This window comes from Pseudorca crassidens, chromosome 8 (assembly GCF_039906515.1).
Source record: "Pseudorca crassidens isolate mPseCra1 chromosome 8, mPseCra1.hap1, whole genome shotgun sequence".
Taxonomy (NCBI): Eukaryota; Metazoa; Chordata; class Mammalia; order Artiodactyla; family Delphinidae; genus Pseudorca; species Pseudorca crassidens.
Genome location: NC_090303.1, coordinates 100,293,874 through 100,310,958, shown reverse-complemented (window position 1 = coordinate 100,310,958; position 17,085 = coordinate 100,293,874). Strand labels below are relative to the sequence as shown.

The 17,085-nt window shown below is 48.0% G+C and overlaps 1 long non-coding RNA gene and 1 other non-coding gene across 4 annotated transcripts; both read left to right on the top strand.

Annotated features, from left to right (window-relative positions):
• The first annotated feature begins 8,486 nt into the window (after positions 1-8,486).
• On the top strand, positions 8,487-16,774 carry LOC137229432 (uncharacterized). Of its 3 annotated transcripts, XR_010945680.1 has the most exons (4): positions 8,487-8,854; positions 11,241-11,339; positions 13,087-13,569; positions 16,222-16,770. It is a non-coding gene; the product is annotated as an uncharacterized lncRNA (long non-coding RNA). The 3 variants fall into 3 exon arrangements; XR_010945679.1 differs by having other exon boundaries at positions 11,241-13,569; positions 16,222-16,774; XR_010945678.1 differs by having other exon boundaries at positions 8,487-11,339; positions 16,222-16,769.
• Positions 13,599-13,670, top strand: TRNAC-GCA (transfer RNA cysteine (anticodon GCA)). The gene has a single exon. It is a non-coding gene; the product is annotated as a tRNA-Cys (tRNA).
• Positions 16,775-17,085: the final 311 nt, after the last annotated feature.

Sequence of the window (17,085 nt, the reverse complement as noted above, 5' to 3'; positions counted from 1 at the left end):
TCAGCACGGGGGGCGTGATTTGGCCGCCGGCCACTCGGAGGGGCGGGGCGGGGTCACTTAGTAGGGGATAGAACTTTATAATTACATTTTGGATACTGTGGTTCTATTTGATAATAATAGAGTAATTTTTAAAAGACGAGCGTTTCCTGTTTGCCGTTTTTGTTTGGTTTTGAAGGGGCGGGTTTGAGAAGGTGGCCGAGGTACATGGGCCTAGTGTCAGTGGACAGGTTCTGTTGAGTCCTTTTTCTGTGCTCATCCCCCGTGTTGGGTGGTGAAGGGGGCGCAGATCCCGCCGTTATAAAGCCGAAAAGGAGAGGCAGGCCTGAGCAGCCTCACAGGTGAATGAGCCCACGGGAGGGTGGAGCTCCCGGCGCAGATCCTCCCTGCGCCCTGGTGTCTGGAGGACAGTGGGGTTCAGGAGGGAGGAGGGAGAGTGAAAGGTTTGGAAGGCTCTGGGAAGACCGGCAGCAGAAGCTGGGTGCCTCCCGCAGGCCCAGGAAGCCCTCCTGCCTGGCTTGAAAAGCAGCTGGTGGAGGGGTGGCGTGCCCGCCGTGTAGGGAGGCGTAGGGAAGGGGTGCGGAGGCACCTGGTGCCAATCTGTGGGAAAGGCACCAGTCAGAACACTTTTTATTTGCATGTTGCACCCAATTACTCTCCTTCGACTTGTTAACTGCATCGGTGCACCCTCATTTTCTAGGTATTCATTTCCAATCACCCTCCAGTGGGGCACAGAAAAAGAAACTGGGGGCAAATTATGTTGCCCACAGAGCGATCTGCTCTTGTTGTCCTGGGCTTGACAGTGACCCAGAGAGAATTCAGGCAGTTCATGGAGGCTGGGAGTCAGAAGTCTGGGAGGCCAGACTTCTGACGGCAGAGCACCTGAGAGCCACGAGCTGCTGAAGGTAGTGAGTCTGGGGGCGGAGAGGGAAGGACAGATATTTAAAGGGGGTTAGGAATTCAGAGGGCACAGCTGCTACATTACTGACTTTGAAGGGGCTGCTGAGGTAGGTCATCAACGCCCTCCTTTATAAAGATGCATGAAGTCAGGCACAGAGAGGGGAAGCGATAGCCCAAGATCTCCTATTGGAAAGGATGTGATTTGTTGGTTTACACTGAAATTTTCTAAAAGGATGGCAGGACACCAGGGCCGGCAGCCAGAGGGAGGGTTAGAGGGCCGGGCTGATGTGAAGGGCTGGAGAGGAGGCCATTCTGGGTCCTGACCTGCGGAACCGGCTGTAGAGTAGATTCAGATCTAGGAGCAAGTCGGTAGGTTTGCCTATAGGAAACACCTAAGTGCCAAGCGCGTGATAAATGCACTGCCGACCGCGGGAGGACACGGCATAGACACAGCGTAGCTTCTGTGCAGAGGTGGGATCCGAGCTGGAGGATTTCACAGATGAGAGGAATGGGGAAGGCCTTCCAGCTGTGGGTATTCTCGAAGGCGGAAGTGTGGAAAGTGGGCCCAACTGAATCAGGGATCAGTGACTGATGAAACCCACTGAGCTGGAGAAAGGGCTTGTGGAGAGAAAACAAGCTGGCTGGGAGTAGACGTGGGTGCAGGGGAGTCTCGGATCTGAGACTGGAGAGTGTGGAGTTTGAATCTGATCATGTAGGAGATGCCGTTGCCGATCGCTGAGCAGGAGAGAGACGGGTGCAAGTGGGTGTCAGGAGGCTGCAGCCAATGGGGATGGGGACAGTCTATAGTCAGACGTATGGGGGGAACTAGCCGTGGTCAGTGGACGGGTCCGAGGACGATGCATCTGGTGCTGGAGGTTGGAGTCGTGACAGAGGAAATGGCTCTTTTGAACGCCAGGATGTGTGAAGCCTCGAAGAGATGTGAGCAGAGGTATTTTGGAGACACTTGGTGCAAGGCCACAGCTGCTCAAAATCTTTACTAGTCCTGGGATTTGAGAGCCAGAGAGTGCTGGGGGCGATCAGACCTGAGTGGGAGACCGTGGCAGTTTCCGGTGAAATCCAAGGCGGAAACTCAGAGAGTAACTTCCTTTGGTACCAGGGCATCCTCAGAGAACTGTGGGGTCTGTGGGAACCGTGCCCGTGAGCCTTCCTTTTCCTAGGAAATCTGGTTTATAAAGGATTCAATATAGTCAAAGACTGGTACGTCTTATGGGCTGTCAGGGGTCCTCTGTGCCCCGACCTCCCTTGGCTTGAACCCCCTTCATGCCCTTTCCTCTTCGCGGCCCAGCTCCCTGGGCTCCAAGTCATCTCTCCCTTTTCCCGACTCCCGAACACCATCGTGATTCTCGCTCTCCATCTGCCGTAATCTCTGCCAGTGGTCACGGACCAACATCCAACGGGGGCTCACTACAGTATAGACGGACCCTGGAGTCGAACAGATGTGGATTTAAACATGATGGTCGTGTGGCCTCGAACAAGCTAATTAACAGACCGTGTCCTCATTCGTTAACTGGGGACAATAAGCCATTGTTCTGAGGCTTAATAACAATGCAGTAAACATGTAGCAAAGACTTGGGCACATCCTAAGGTCTGAGTAAAAGTTTGCTAGTTTCAGGTTAGCTTATGGCTAATGACAGCTTAACTTGGTAAAAGCAGAAGTTCGGGCAGGTCGTGGGGCCAGTGTTGTGTCCTCAAAGAATGATGCTCTGAGAAGGCAACTTCCCCACCAGCCAGAGGCAGATTACTTTGGTGTGAGGACGTTCAAGTCAAATCACGCAGACAACTACCCCTTGGTCTTGAAGTCGGAGCAGACAGGGGTTAAAACTCACGTCTCAGCCACATGCCAGCATCTGCAGTGGGTAGTACTCGCCTTCCTGGTTATCCCGTACCCTCACGGCGCTTTCCCCGGGGGCCCTTAATTGGAAAGCCAGACTTTCAAACTCCTGAACTGTCAGTTGCCGTTGGCCCCACGGAGTCGTGCGCCAAAGAGAGTCACTGCCACTTATTGAAGGCTTCTTACTTTTGAAGGCTTTACGGACCTTCGCAGGCTTCACAGCTCGGATGTGTGCACCGCACGCTCATTTCATAGGTGAAGAGCTTGAGGCCCAGAGGGGGTAAGTTGGCCCAGAGTCACACAGCAACCACACTGCGGAGCCAAGATCTGAAGTCGTCTTGACTCCAAAGCCCATGTGTTTGGCCACATAACCAAATAACCCAAATGGTTACTGACAAAAGAGAAGTCAGAGCCTCTTTCAAATTATTCCATTTTACCCTCCGATTTTAAAAATTAAGACACAATTAGGGGAACCAATATACCGAGCAGAACATGCTCTGTGCCATACATTTGCCAAAATCGTGAACATAGTAAAACAGAATTTTAGAGGCCTTGGCCGTAGCGTCGTGGAGCCCGTGTTTGCAGCTGGAGAAAAGAAGACGGGGAGGAGCGCGTGGTCGGTGCCGGGCTCGCTCACCCGGGCAGGGGCAGCGAAGGGAGTGAGCCGTGGGGCTGGCATCTCAGCCAGCCGTGGGGCTGGCCTACAGACGCCCGTATCTATTAGGCATCCCTCGTGGGCAAAGCGTTGTACTGGGCTCCATGGAGAAACACAAAAGGATTAGGAAACCCTCCACTGCCTTGACAGCACTTAAAATCTGGTGGAGACTGCGGCCTAATTCTCCAGACTGAACCTTTGGGGTCTGGAAAGCGACGGAGACCTTCAGGCCACTGTCTGGGCAGGAAGAGCCATCACGCCACCATCTCTTCTCTGACCCTCCTTTCAGACAGGGTAGCTTTAGCCAGGTGTCTGTGGGGACCTTTCCTGAGGCCATGTTGTGGCAGCTTCGCAGATTAAGGGATCAGGGACGGAGGCCTCCAGGCCCTACTGTTGCCAGGGCAACAGTGAGTCAGGCCAAGGCCTCTCCTCCAGCTTTCTGGAAAGCACTGCAGCTGCTGAAGCCTCTTACTGCTTCCCAGGCATAGTGGGGACTTCTAGATTTAAATTTTTGATAAATCGGTTCTGCACTGACCACTTCTAGTTGGGTTCTTTGAAACGGGTATTTTTAGTTAAAGCATACTAGACTCTAACCCTTCTATTTCTATTTTCTACCAAAGGTAATTCCAGGCTAAAATAAGTTTTCTAAGCAAGAAAAGAAAGGAAGGGAGAGAGGGAGGGAAGAAGGAAAGAAGGAAGGAAGGGAGGAAGGAAGGGAAAAAGAAAGAAAAAACTAAGTTAAACCGAGTACTACTGATAGTGAGTGGCCTTGCGTGAAAACTTCCAGTCAGAAGTCAGACCTAGCCCTGAGTTTATTAGGGATAATAATAATTACCGCTATAATTCATTGGGTCTTACCATGTTCCAGGCACTGTGCTAAGGAAATGCTTTCATTTCATTTTCTCTTTTGACAACCTGTGAAATCGGTATTATATACCCTTTTACAATGAAGTTTGGAGAGGTTAAGCGATTAGCCCAAGGTCACACGGCCAGAATTTAAACGTCACGTGTGTGCTGTTAACTGCTGTTGGAGACTGCCTCCCAATTTCTTCTACGTGGATCCTTAATAAAGAAGGCAAAACAGTACTTTTTCTCAAATTGCAGCTCTGACTCTCCCATGGACACAGCGTGTAAGTTCTGGACCTGGCAGACAGACCAGCTCAGCCCGGCAACCCTGGGACAGCATCCGGCTCTCCTAACCGGGGAGAATAGATGCTGCGCGCCCCGGTGGCTGGGCATCAAGCCAGCCCCCATTTTAGACCGAGCCCCTCTCTTCCGTGGGGACTTTGGGAAGAGGCTTATGTGTTAAGGCGAGGGGCTCCCTTTCTGTGTTTGTTTCTATGTTGGGACCTAAGAAGCCATTTGTTTAACAGAGAAGGAACGGGGTGAAGATTTTCATACGGACGATGCACTTGCTCTCCAATAAAACAGTGCTCACGCCGTGACTCAAATCCTTTAGGCTTGTGCTACCTCTTGGGTTCTCACCATTCCTTCCACCGCAACCAATGAATGAAACTCACTGCTCCTCTTTATGAAATAACAAACAAGTTCTCAAAATAACTCGAGTATGTTAGGATAGGAGCATCACTACTGACCATTAACTAGGGTAATGAAAAGTTGAATTTTAGTGACAAAATGTACCAATGAAAATTTCTATCCTCACTAGCAATTTTATTTAAATACTGAATATCGGGACAACAAATTGTTTCCTTTTAGAATCAGTATAGTCTAATAAGCATAAAAGCTTTTTAAGAACTACATTCAATCAGTTCTTTGTTTACAGATACACAAATACTAAAGATACGCCCTCAAAGGATTGAAATTGATTGGATTTAAGTTCGATTCAATTAAGAAAATTAAACAGGTTATGAAGCATGACATTTGCCATTCTTCCACTGAAGGTATGATCCAAGAACCATAGTATCATGACCAAATTTTCTGCAGGTCAATTATACAAATTCTAAAATCTAAGATAAAAATTTTAGGCGTGTATTATCGTATGTGGGTTGATCGTCATCACTGAAACTGGCCCCATTAATTTTGTCCCAAAGTAAAGGCAGTAAGTTGGTTTGCAAAGCTACCCCCTAAACAATTTAATAATAACAAATGTCCAACTAAAATTATTATTCATTTCCCACTTTAGCTTATCCTGAATTAACCAATGCCTTACCAAGCCAAAGGTTTGTGATACATCTTGAAATAAGTTTGGAAAAAAAAAACCCTCAAATGTTTCAGAGTACTACTGAAAGAGCAAGTCAGTATCCAAACAACGCCAGCCCCTAGTATATTTATTCAAATGGTAGACATACTGAGAAGAAATAGACACATTTTTCTTGCCCAAATCTGTGCCAGCTCTGCAGAGTCTTGGAACAAGCATAAACTAAACTGCGTACAAACATGCTTGGGTGTTCATTTTACCAAAAGGATTAACTCGCATTAGTATGTTATTGTCATATAACTGAATTTCAGAATTTAATTTAAAACCCTTTTCCCCCAAATGAAAGTAGCACTGTTGTTTTTTCTTACTGTAAAGGGAACTTCTGAGTTCCAAAGAATAAGAACTTATCTCAGAATTGAATGAGCCTGTTATTTCTCCAAGAGAAAGTATTAAGTCTCATCTGTAAATGTACCAGAAGAAATTCATTTGCCACCCACTATGAGGACTTTTAACCATCTCCATACCTGTGAGATTAACTGGGTTGTCTGGAAGAGTTCAGCACCTCTCTGTAGAAACTAAATCTATAGTCCTATATTTTAGAATCTCTTTCAGAGTCAGGACACAAAATCTTCATCAAATTTATAATGATCCGCCAAATTTTCTGCACTTCATCTGTCAGGGTTTTCAAGATTTTGTTTTTAACCCCAGAATCTCTTGTTTAAATAAAACCATTTTCAGAATCTAAATATGTACAATAATCAGAGGCAGAGGGGCTGGGGTTGGGGTGGGAGGGGTAGCGGCTAAACCCACCTGCTCAGCCCTCCCGGCCCTGGGGGCTGCCCAGAGGGGTTTCTGAAGAGGAAGCTGCTTCAAAGCCCACCCCCTGCCCTGGGCAAGTCCTGCCCACCCTTCTCCCTTGCGTCAATGTTTCCCAGTCTCAATCCAAACTCTGTGGGTTTAATTTATCCATTGACACATTCCATGCTTACACCTTTGACAGGGCACAGGGTTTAAGTTTATTTCTTCCTTTTAGGGTGTACGTGCATCTCTATTCTCTATAACCTCTACATTACCAGGCAGATGTTCATAGCAGGTTATATGGCAAGTCCCAGTGAAGTCTAGAGAAATGACACCCACCAAGAATCCCTGGAAGGCAGAAGGAAGTAGCAGCACAGATGTCCAGAAAGGCCCTGGTAGAAGCTGCCAGGATTACAGAAGTTATTTTTACAGCAAACACTTACACTGTGGAGACGAGGGATCATCACGCCAAGTTACAGCCCCCAGGACCCTTGGCCACACATCATGGCTGTGAGATGCTTTGAGGGTCTCCCTCCTCCAGGCTGTCCTGGGCTCCGTGCGTGCCTGGCGTGGGCCCTTGACGGCATGTGTGCTTGACATTCTCAAGGGCAGGCTTCAGGTCATCTCTGTGCTTGCTCCAGCATCTGGTACCCGGGTCTGGCCCAGGTGAGGCACTCACCTTAAATGACCAGGGAAATCAGACACAGATGAAAATGTGCAGGAAAGAGAAACAAGCAAAACCCCAAATCTCTGTCCATTTGGGCTGCAGATGATTTTCCTCATTAAAGCTAATCCAAACCTTTAAAAGATGGCATAGAAAACATACTTTATCATTCCCTCCGATATCTCAGCCCAAATAATAGGTAGAGTCCCCAGGTCACTGCCAGATCCTCTTAACCACATTTGCTGGGTGGCTGGGGTGATGACAGAAATCCTTCTGGGCTACGCTGCCCTTTGAAGGACGGCCACCCAACTCCCAGATATGGAGTCCAAGGGTAGGCAGGCAGCAGAGCTAGACTGCAAGGGAATGGAGCAGTTGGCATCTCCCCTGCATCCAGCGAGCCCTCCCACCCTTGCTGGCTGTCAGAGCTGTCAGATCGTCACTCCTCTGTTTGCACAGGACAGCAGCGACTCTTGGCTTCCTCTCATTTTAGATGGCCTTGGTCCCCTGTGCCCTCCTGCCCTCTACAGCGGCGGCGGCACATGGACCCCCTGGGTAGAGTCCTCTCCCAACCCCAGGCCCCCAAACCCTTGAAGACTTCCTTGGGGATCCTTAGAGTCCTTCCCGGCTCCCAGGGAACTGCCATTCCCGTCCTCAGCCTCTCTCGCTGAACCCCAGCTCCGTCTCTTCTTGAGACTTCATGACTCCCTCAAAGATCGGGGCCCCAAGTCAGCACCTGTGAAATGGGGACGGACAGCGTCTGTCTCCCAGGCGCTCTGTAAGCGGTGCTGCAGGATGATGGAGCTAGGCCTTAATAAAAAATCTTTTTTAAATTAAAACTTGGATTTCTATAGATTTATATATTTACGTTTTAAATAAATGTATGTCATCTTGTAAATTTAATTTATAGCGAGCTGAATTTTTTCAATTTCCTCAGCCGAGCCTCCCCTCACCTACCGGCCGAACCAGCTGAGGCGCGCGCTGGCCGGACGCCGGGTCCTGGGCCTCGCTCGAGCGCCCGCGCCACGTGGGGCCGCGGCCGTGCCGTGCTGCCCCCTGGCGGCCGGATCCGGGAGGCCCGGAGGCCGCCGCGCCGCACCTGGCCGCCCGCGGCCGCTCTAGGAACGCGGGGCCTCTCGGTGGTGGCGGGGGCCCGTCGTCGCGCGCCCAGGAAGGGGCTGTGCCCGAAGCCGGGGTTCTGCGGCGCGGGCGCTTCTGCAAGGCGCGCCAGGCCTCTCTGCCGAGCGGGCGGCCCGGCGCCGTCCTTGTACGCCCCGAGACCATCCCTCTGGGGCCGAAGCCGCTCTGGTTTTCTTGTTTTTTCGCACGCCTGGCCGGCCCCGTCCCCCGACCCGTCGCGGGCGCGTTCTTTGTGCAGATCCTGTTGCTGGGAACCCGTGGGTGCAGAGTGGACCTCGGGGCTCTGCGGAGAGCGGGAGCGCCGAGACGTGCCCCACCTGTAAGGCCCAAAGCCGCTCCGAGGAGAAGACTTAAAGGGAAATCCCAACGAGCCGCGGGGACCGAGAAGGAAGGGGTGGCCCGTGGAATTGACCCGAGCTTTAGGGATGCAAACCCTTTCCCGCGTGGCACTGCTCGAGTCGGTTAAGCTCTACACCACGCGGAGGCGGACCTTGAGAAGCGTCCTGACGATGGGCTCGACCTGTTGTTTGTTTCTTGATACATTTTCAAATATGTCTATAGTTATTTCCAAGAGTTGGAATTGCCCTGTCAAAGAGTATAGGCCTTTTTTTTTTTTTTAAGGCCTTTTGATGCCTGTTGCCAAACCATTTTCCAGAAGGGCCACGGGCTTACCTTGTTCTCTGTGGGACGTAGGTAGAGTACCCGCAGGCAGAGCTGCCAACTGGGAAGGTGGTCTCTTGTGGGGAGGGGGAGGGGTTGAGAATCGCCTGGCATTTAAGGGGCAACATGGGGTTCCGTGTGAGTGATGACCAGGCAGGCAGTGGCTTTGCGACAGTGCCCTGGGTCATACTGTGGGACTGACTCTCAGTGGATGTCAACGCTTCCGGAACATTGGGCAGCCAGAGGGATCCTTTGAAAATGCGGGTCCTCTTTTGCTCTTCGGGTAAAATCCAAAATCGCATCAGGGCCCACCGGGCCCTGCCTGCCTCTCCAGCCCTATCTTGGGCAGTGTATTGGTTTCCTAGGGCTGCGTCACGAAATACCAGAAACTGGGTGGCTTCACATAACAGAAGTTTATTGTCTAAAAAAGTCCACAATCAAGGCGGCGTTAGGGTTGGCTCTTACTGGAGACCCTGTTGCACGCCTCGCTCTGTTGCCGGCAATCCTCTGTGTCCCTTCGCTTGTGGACGCATCACTCCAGTGTCTGCCTCCATCCTCACGTGGTGTTTCCCTTGTATCTCTATCTCTATGTCTCTTCTCTTCCTCTAAGGACAATAGTCATATTAGATGAAGGACGCACCCTAATTCTGAACCACCTCATCCTAACTGAACTATCTGCAATGACCCTACTTCCAGATCATGCCACATTGGAGGTTCCTGAAAGGACGTGGATTTGAGCGGACGCTGTCCAACCCACAAGAGGCTGTCTCCCCTGACTCGGGGGCCCTGGGCTTCTCTCCACTCTCCTGGCTCAGCCTCTGCCCCCCACCCTGTCCTCCTGGGCCACCCATCTCCACCTCCCGTCCCCTCCTCCTGCAAGGTGTTGTGGAAATGTCACTGCCTCCAAGAAGCCCTCCCAAACCCCGCAGATGAGGGTCCCCCTGCCTTGTTTAACGGGCTCATGACACCCATCCCAATGGTATCTGAGGAAGTGCCTGAGTCACAGTGTGTCAGTCTCACGTGTGCCTCCCCTGGAAGGTCACCCCCATGAGGGCCGGAACCAGGCCGCCTGGGTGAGCAATAACAAACCTAAACACGTGGGCACAGAGACTGACTGCGGAAGCCTGTCTCAGTAGGACAGGCCAGAGGGGACAGGCTCTGTACCAAGCCCACTGCAGGGCCCTCCAGGAAGGCCTCCGAAGCGGTGGCCCCGGGACACGGGGGAGACAGACCTGTGGTCAGGGCAGGCTCCACCCCTCCCCCGACCATGACCTTCAAGGCCCTCTCTAAGCTGCCCCTGCCCCACCTCACTGACCTCTGCTCACATCTCTGTCTTGTTCTGTCCCTTTGCACTGTTCACGCTCCTGCATCCATCCTGCCAAGCCAGCTCCCTTCTTAGGGCCTTGGCGGTCTCTACCCACATCCCGGAATGCTCTGCATCCAGGTTTTTACACACTGGCTTCTTACCATTCAGACTTCAGCTCCTATTGTCACTTCCCTGACGACCCCATCTCACCCGCGTCGTCCTCCATCACATCAACCTGCTTTATTTTCAGTGTCTGTGATGATCTTGTTCATTTGTTTGTTTTCCTGTCTGTCCCCCTAACCTCTCAGAATATAAGCTCTGTGAAAGCAAGGACCTCGTTTGCCTGTTCACTGCTGAGCCCTCAGTGCCAGGCTAGAACCTGGAACACAGTGGGTGCTTCCTGTTTGTTGAATGACTGAATGAAAGTTAACCCTTCCAAGCTCTGTTTCTTCATCTACAAAATGGGGATAATCTGAGCTACTTCATAAGAGATAATAATTGTACCTACCTCAAAGGGAAGACTAAATGAGAGGAGGTACATGAAATGCCTCCAGAGTAGTAAACACTCAACATATTGGAACCATTATCAGTATCTTAGATTGACACCCAGCCTAACATGGAGGGGATGTGGCAGATGTGGTGGTAACTCTTACAGATCCCCAGAGGAATTACAGAGGGTGATTCAACCTTCACATTCTTTCAGTTACCCAACCTTTACCACAAAAGGATGGAAGAAGTGTGGTATTGTAACAGCCCTGAACTTGGACCAAGTGGTCTTGAAACTGAGTGTCTTAGAAACTTTCTGAAGCTGCATCCTCACCTGCAAAATGGAAATAATTATTCCTTATAAAAGCTTAAGTGGCTTATATGTAAATTATGATGCATATTTCCCAAATGACTCTTCCACTGGTTCTTTTTGTCTTAAAGCAATTATTTATTAATTATATCATAGTAAATGGTATTGCTTGCAATTACTAGAAGGGAATATGCTTAAATTTGTAATATTTATTGTTTTTTTCTGATTTTGAAAGTAATATGTTACAGAAAATTTGGAGGATATAGAAAGTTTGAAGAAGAAAGTTTTAAAATCATCCCTAATCCCCCCATTTTTAGTCCTCCTCTTTATGCCATGGAGCAAACAATACAAATTTAAATGCATTGGCGAGAGGAACAGTGATGTCAGCAGGTCCAGCGACTTGGGCTTCCTAGCAGGTAGGTCTGCTTCCTGAAAGGCCAGGGCAAGTGGAGTCCTGGCTTGATGGAGTCTTGGGAGTGGCTCGGAGGGGAAGGAGGCCCACGAGAAGGGACTGGTCTTTTGAGGGTGTGGCCCGAGGAGAGCGTCTGACTATAGATTAAGAGGTCCCGATTTGGATTCAGAGGTACTTTTACCAGGTCCTTAATTTTTTTTTTTTTTACATTTCTAAGTAGTTTATGAAAATAATACATTACTGGAAATTTTTACATTTGAAATAATGCTCTCTGTCATTTAGCACAGAATCACCTGGTTTTAAAAGACACCAGTGTCCTTGTCACTCAACTAGCTGCCCCCCTCCTCCCTGCATTAGGGTTTTTAAAACCTTTTTAAACCTCCCTAGAAGGTTCTAATAAGATCAGGATTAAGAACCATGACTTAGCATGTAATTCACATTTTCTTGTGAATTATACGAAACATTTAAATAGCTTGCAGGAACTTATTTCCCCCACCAGGGATCGAACCCACACCCCCTGCAGTGGAAGCCAAGGAGTCCTAATCACTACCCTGCCAGGGAAGTCCCAGTAGTTTTTGATCACTGGAGATCTAGCATACTTCCCTTAACTACCTCTCTAGTATTAGGCATGTTTAAATATTTTAAATAACACTTAAGAGGGCTTACATGTAAGTAAGTAAGAGGACTTACATATCTTTGAGCCAACATTTGTTCATATTTCAGACATTTTCTAAGGATGGATTCCAAGAAATGGAATTACTACCAAGTCAAAGGGAATTAATTATTTAAAATAATCTCTGGTTTTACACTGCCCTTCCCCTCAAGAAAGATTGTACCAATTTACAGTCCCAATTTACAGTACTAATATGATAATTACTGTTTTAATTGTTTTCCTAATTTGATAGGTGAAAAATGTTATGTTTTAATTTGCATTTCTTTGGTCTTCCTAAAATTTACCCTGATTTACTGAGATTGAGCACATCCTTGATGGCCTAAGTGGACCCTTTACATATTAAGGATATTTATTTGCAGCATTTTGTCTGTCGTAAATGATGGAAATTTGCTATAATCCCAACTTGCTATTAACCTTTCAATTTTGTTCATATTCCTAAACTCTTAATGTTTAAATAACTACTGACATTTTCTGTTCGGATTTCTTCCATGCCTTCCCTGCTGTTCAGAAATTAGTTAGATATTCATTTATATTCTCTCATACTTTATGTTCGGTTTTGTTATAGACAGTGCTTTAATCCACTTGGACTGTATTTTGATATACAAAAAGAAGTTTAGTTGCTACTTTAATTATTTTTCCCAAATGGCCAATTAAACTCTCCTAGCTTGATTTATGTAAATAACCTTTCCTTTCCCGTCTGAATTCGTGACTGCTCTTCGTCGGGGCAGTAAAACGCCGTGGTTAAGTGTGTGGTTAAGTAAGCCCCGACAGCTTATTTCGCATCCTGCCCCCTCGGGCTCCTCCGCTGTGCCCCTGGGGTAGCAATCACAGCCCGCTCCCAGAAGGCTGTGGACGTCCTCAGCGCTCGGGAGGCACTCGCGATGATCTTTTATTACGTGGGTACATATACTATTGGTGTTCTCCCAGGTCTGGCTGCCTTGCGCTGTTTTAGTAGATGTTCTAATATTTACAGTGGAAAAGTCCTCCAGTGTCGCTTCTGTTATTACTTTCGCAGTTTTCTTAGCTACCGTCACCTATTTCATTTTTGGAAATAAACGGTTCCCCTTTTATTTACTAGGCCTGGCCTTCCGTTTACCTCTCAAGGAAGGAGTTCGAAAAGGACACTGCTTGATGCAGCTGGCAGACTAGCTAAGGTCTGCGCGGTTAGGGGAGCAGAGCCCCGAGGGGCATCAGAGCGGTGGGAAGAGGAGAGAGAGGCGGCGAAGACGAGGAGGAGGACGACGAGACCAAAAGCCGGAAAAGGGCAGATGGAGCAGAAGCAACGAGGCGGCCCGGGCTCAGGCGGGAGCTTGGCGCGCTGAGAAGTCTCCCTCCGGGCGGCCTGGGTCTTCTCCAGGCAACAAGAGGGGCCCTGAACCTCTACCACCTCCGGCTGTGGGCAGAAGACTGTGACCAAATCAATCGTCCCACCGAACCTGGGGAGGAAAACCGGTTGGAGTTCTGAGCAGGAAGGCCTGCCTGGAGCGACCATATGCAGCAAAACCCAAGGCAGAGGCTACGACGGTCGGCAGGGCCTGGGTGTGGCTGCATGGCTATAGAGGTGTGAGTTGAGAATGTTTAGCTGTGTCAGGGGGTATAGCTCAGGGGTAGAGCATTTGACTGCAGATCAAGAGGTCTCCGGTTCGAATCCGGGTGCCCCCTGCCCACGTAACATTTTGGAATTTCCAGGCTTCAGCAAGCCTGAGGCCCATGGCCTTCCTTCCTTGGGTCCCTGTAGTTCCAGCACCCCTCCACACTGAGAACAACACCCGCTGACTCTTTCCCATCTGGAGATGTTCCACCCGGAACAGCCACCTATGGATTGTGGAGAGGCCCACAGTGTGGGAAGCCTCATTGGCTTCTTGCACTTTTCAAGGAAATGGGGGGAGCAGGATGCTGTCAGGGCCCCAGGAAGGTCCTGCTGCTCATCAGAGTGTGGTAGATGGAAGGAGCCCCAGGGAGGAGTAAGAAGTTGGGGTTCTGGTCCCAGCACCACCATCACCCCACCTTTTCTCATCAGCACAAGGGGTGTCAGCCAGAAGCAATGAGGGCTGCTCCGCACAGGACAGAAGCAAGACTGGGGTCTGCGGACGGCTCTGGGGAGGCGTAGGAGACCCACAGATTTCCAGGTCCCTGGACAGCCACTTTCAAGTGACTTTTTTCTGTAGACCAAAATATGTTTAATGAAAATACCTCTGATCCAGGTGCTAAAGTAACTGGTAAGCTTAAAGTATGCTAATTGAAAGGCACCCTGTGGGACTTCCCTGGTGGCCTAGTGGTTGGGATACTGTAGTTCCCCTGTAGGGGGCTATGGGTTTGATCCCTGATGAAGGGACTAAGATCCTGCATGTTGTGTGGTATGGCCATGAAACAAAAGAAAAAGTTTTAAACAACCAAAAAGCATTTTTAAAAAGTATTCTCAGTTGTAATTTTTTTGTATTGCAATATGTAAACATTTTAGCCACAAAATTTTCACATTCTCTTTTTGCTTCCATTCAAAGTACGTTTCTTCCACAAAAATATTTATAAGACAAAGCTCTTGAAATGAGTATGATTCTTTGGAATATTTCACCAAATTTAGATGCTGCAAAATCATAAGCTTTGAAAATTTCATTCCCTTCAGGTACAGAATGTAAATTATCCAATTTAAATGAGGAGCTTCAGTCAAAGACTCCTTAGAGATATCGCAAATGCAATTTTAGAAATTCAGAATTAAATCCTGTATACCACGTGAAATTTCATTGTTTAACTTGTTCAGTTTCTCTCTTGCTTTGGCAAGAATACATTTCAATATCTTCCTGTTTGCAAATTTTGTTTTCATTTATTGCAACTGTCTAAAGTTTTCAAAAGCTGAAGTTTTGGGGCACACCATTTGTTGAAAACTTTGATTAAAGATTTCCAACAGGTTTGTGCAAAACAGAACAACAATTTTTGGTGCACATTTTTACAAAAAGAAAAGTTTAATACCAATGCCATTGCAGGACACTTAGGTTAATTCACAAAGTAGTTCTTCAAAGGTTTAAACATTTCTAAAATCTTAGTGGTATTGGGGACAGATGTGTTTTAAGAGACTGATTATGTTGGTGGACCTACAAAATAATTCTATTCAGTAGCTATTTGTACTTTCTTATACATACTGCCATCATGAAATATTTTCTTGTATTAAATCAGCTGTGTCACAAAAGTAATTTAGTTTTTTAAAAACTTAAACAAAAAACCAATTCAGCTTTTATATGAGTTGGTAGAAAACCACAGCTTGTTCGGATGCACTTGTGAATTATGTGTGTGCCACAGTGCCAGCGACATTTCTGCTTAGTTTGCTTACAACTTACTGATGGCTTCCTTGCTAAGAACATGGTTTATATTACAATGCTGTGCTCCGAAAATTTCATTCTTGTATTATTACTGCAAAAACAAAGAGTTCTATCTTCTATTGAAGTCTTAAATGGAGTTTATAACAGCCTTTGCAATAAGTCAGGTGTTTCACCTTGGACAAAATGAACTTCTAAAGCTTCACTTTGATTCCATGAACTGGATGCTGGGACTACAGACCTGAAAGCAGAACCATCCCCAGGGACAGACTTATGTGGCCCTACCTAACAAGACTTTGTAGTTACTCAGCTTCCCAACAACATGTGTTCCCCGGGATGGGGGTGCTCCTCAGAAAGGAGCTGGTGGAGAGGTTGGACAGAGGGGAGGAGAAAATGAAGGGAGGGCGGCTGTGCTCCTGGGGAGGCCTGAGGTTTAGATTCCGGAGCAGAAATCAAAACCTTTGAGGCCTGGTCCTGACCCTTGTGGGCAGCCCAAATGTGCCCAGGCATGAAAGGGACAGCAGATCAGTGCTTCTCAGTGGTTCTTGAGTTTGCCTAGGAATCTATTCATACTTTAATAACAATCTTAACCGTTCAGATATAGGCACACTGTGGCTGGTTTGCAGAGCCATCTTTTAATCTAGAGCCCAGTGCTGGCGTGTGCCCGGGTTTATGACCACATTGTCACCACACCGTGCAGTAACACTGTGATGACAGAAGAACAGAGGCAGACTTTGAAAGCAGCTCTTTTGCCCCTTAACTGTTTGTCCATTTCTGTGCCCCTCCAACCTTAAAGAACCTAATTATAGGAACGAGATGACTAGGCAATTTAACCTAACTCCCGACTTGAGCTCTCCTGAGTGCACACCATGCCTTGTGTAACCTGTTGAGTCTTTTCCTAGATTAAAAGAAGGAAGAAGGAAGAATTAAGTAGTTAAGGAATGACCAGCTCTCTACCCGCAACAGCCCCCTTAGCAATCCTGCAGGCAGATCACACAAGCAAGATAACGTCTGGAGAGAGAGGCAGCCAGCCAGCAAGCAATGGAGAAGGATGCAGAGCCCGACCTCCTGCCTCGATGGTTCGCTGAAATTCTTCCCCATTTTTCCCTTTAAAAACTGTCATGTCTGAGCAGAATCTTTGCAGTTGGTCTTGGGACATGAGTTCACCTTCTCCCCAGATAGCGGGCTTTTCTGATTAAAGCGTTTTTCGTTTCTACTGACACTTGCCTCTTGATTATTGGCTTTTGAGCAGCGAGCAGCCAACGCTGAGTTTGGTGACAACTTCAGCCTATGAGAGATGGATCTGGGCCGAGAGAGGCTGTCACTGGGTGTGTTAGCAGAGACAGCAGAGGAATTGGGGGACAGCTGGGTCTCCAGGCACGAGCAGCTTCACAAGCACATTGCAAAGAGCCTCTTCCAGCAAAATGATTCCATCTGAATTGCTATTAAGTTGAATGCTATTGGGTATGTGATTTTGTTTGTATTGATTTCTAAAATTGTTTTGTCTTAATAGTGTATACAACTGTGAGTAGGAAGCATTTACATCTAGTTTTGTGTACACATTTGTATACAGATATAAGCGGTACAATAAACTAAAATTAAGTTAGCCCTGGGGCACTAAGAAAAGAATGTTCCCTTTCAAAGGTGTACACACAACAAGAAACCAGTAAACTCGTTGTGTGGTGGCTGAGAGACAGAGATGGGATGGAGTCGGTTTTTCTCTGGTTGCTGTTTCGTACATTTTCAATTCTGTGCCATATGAAAGC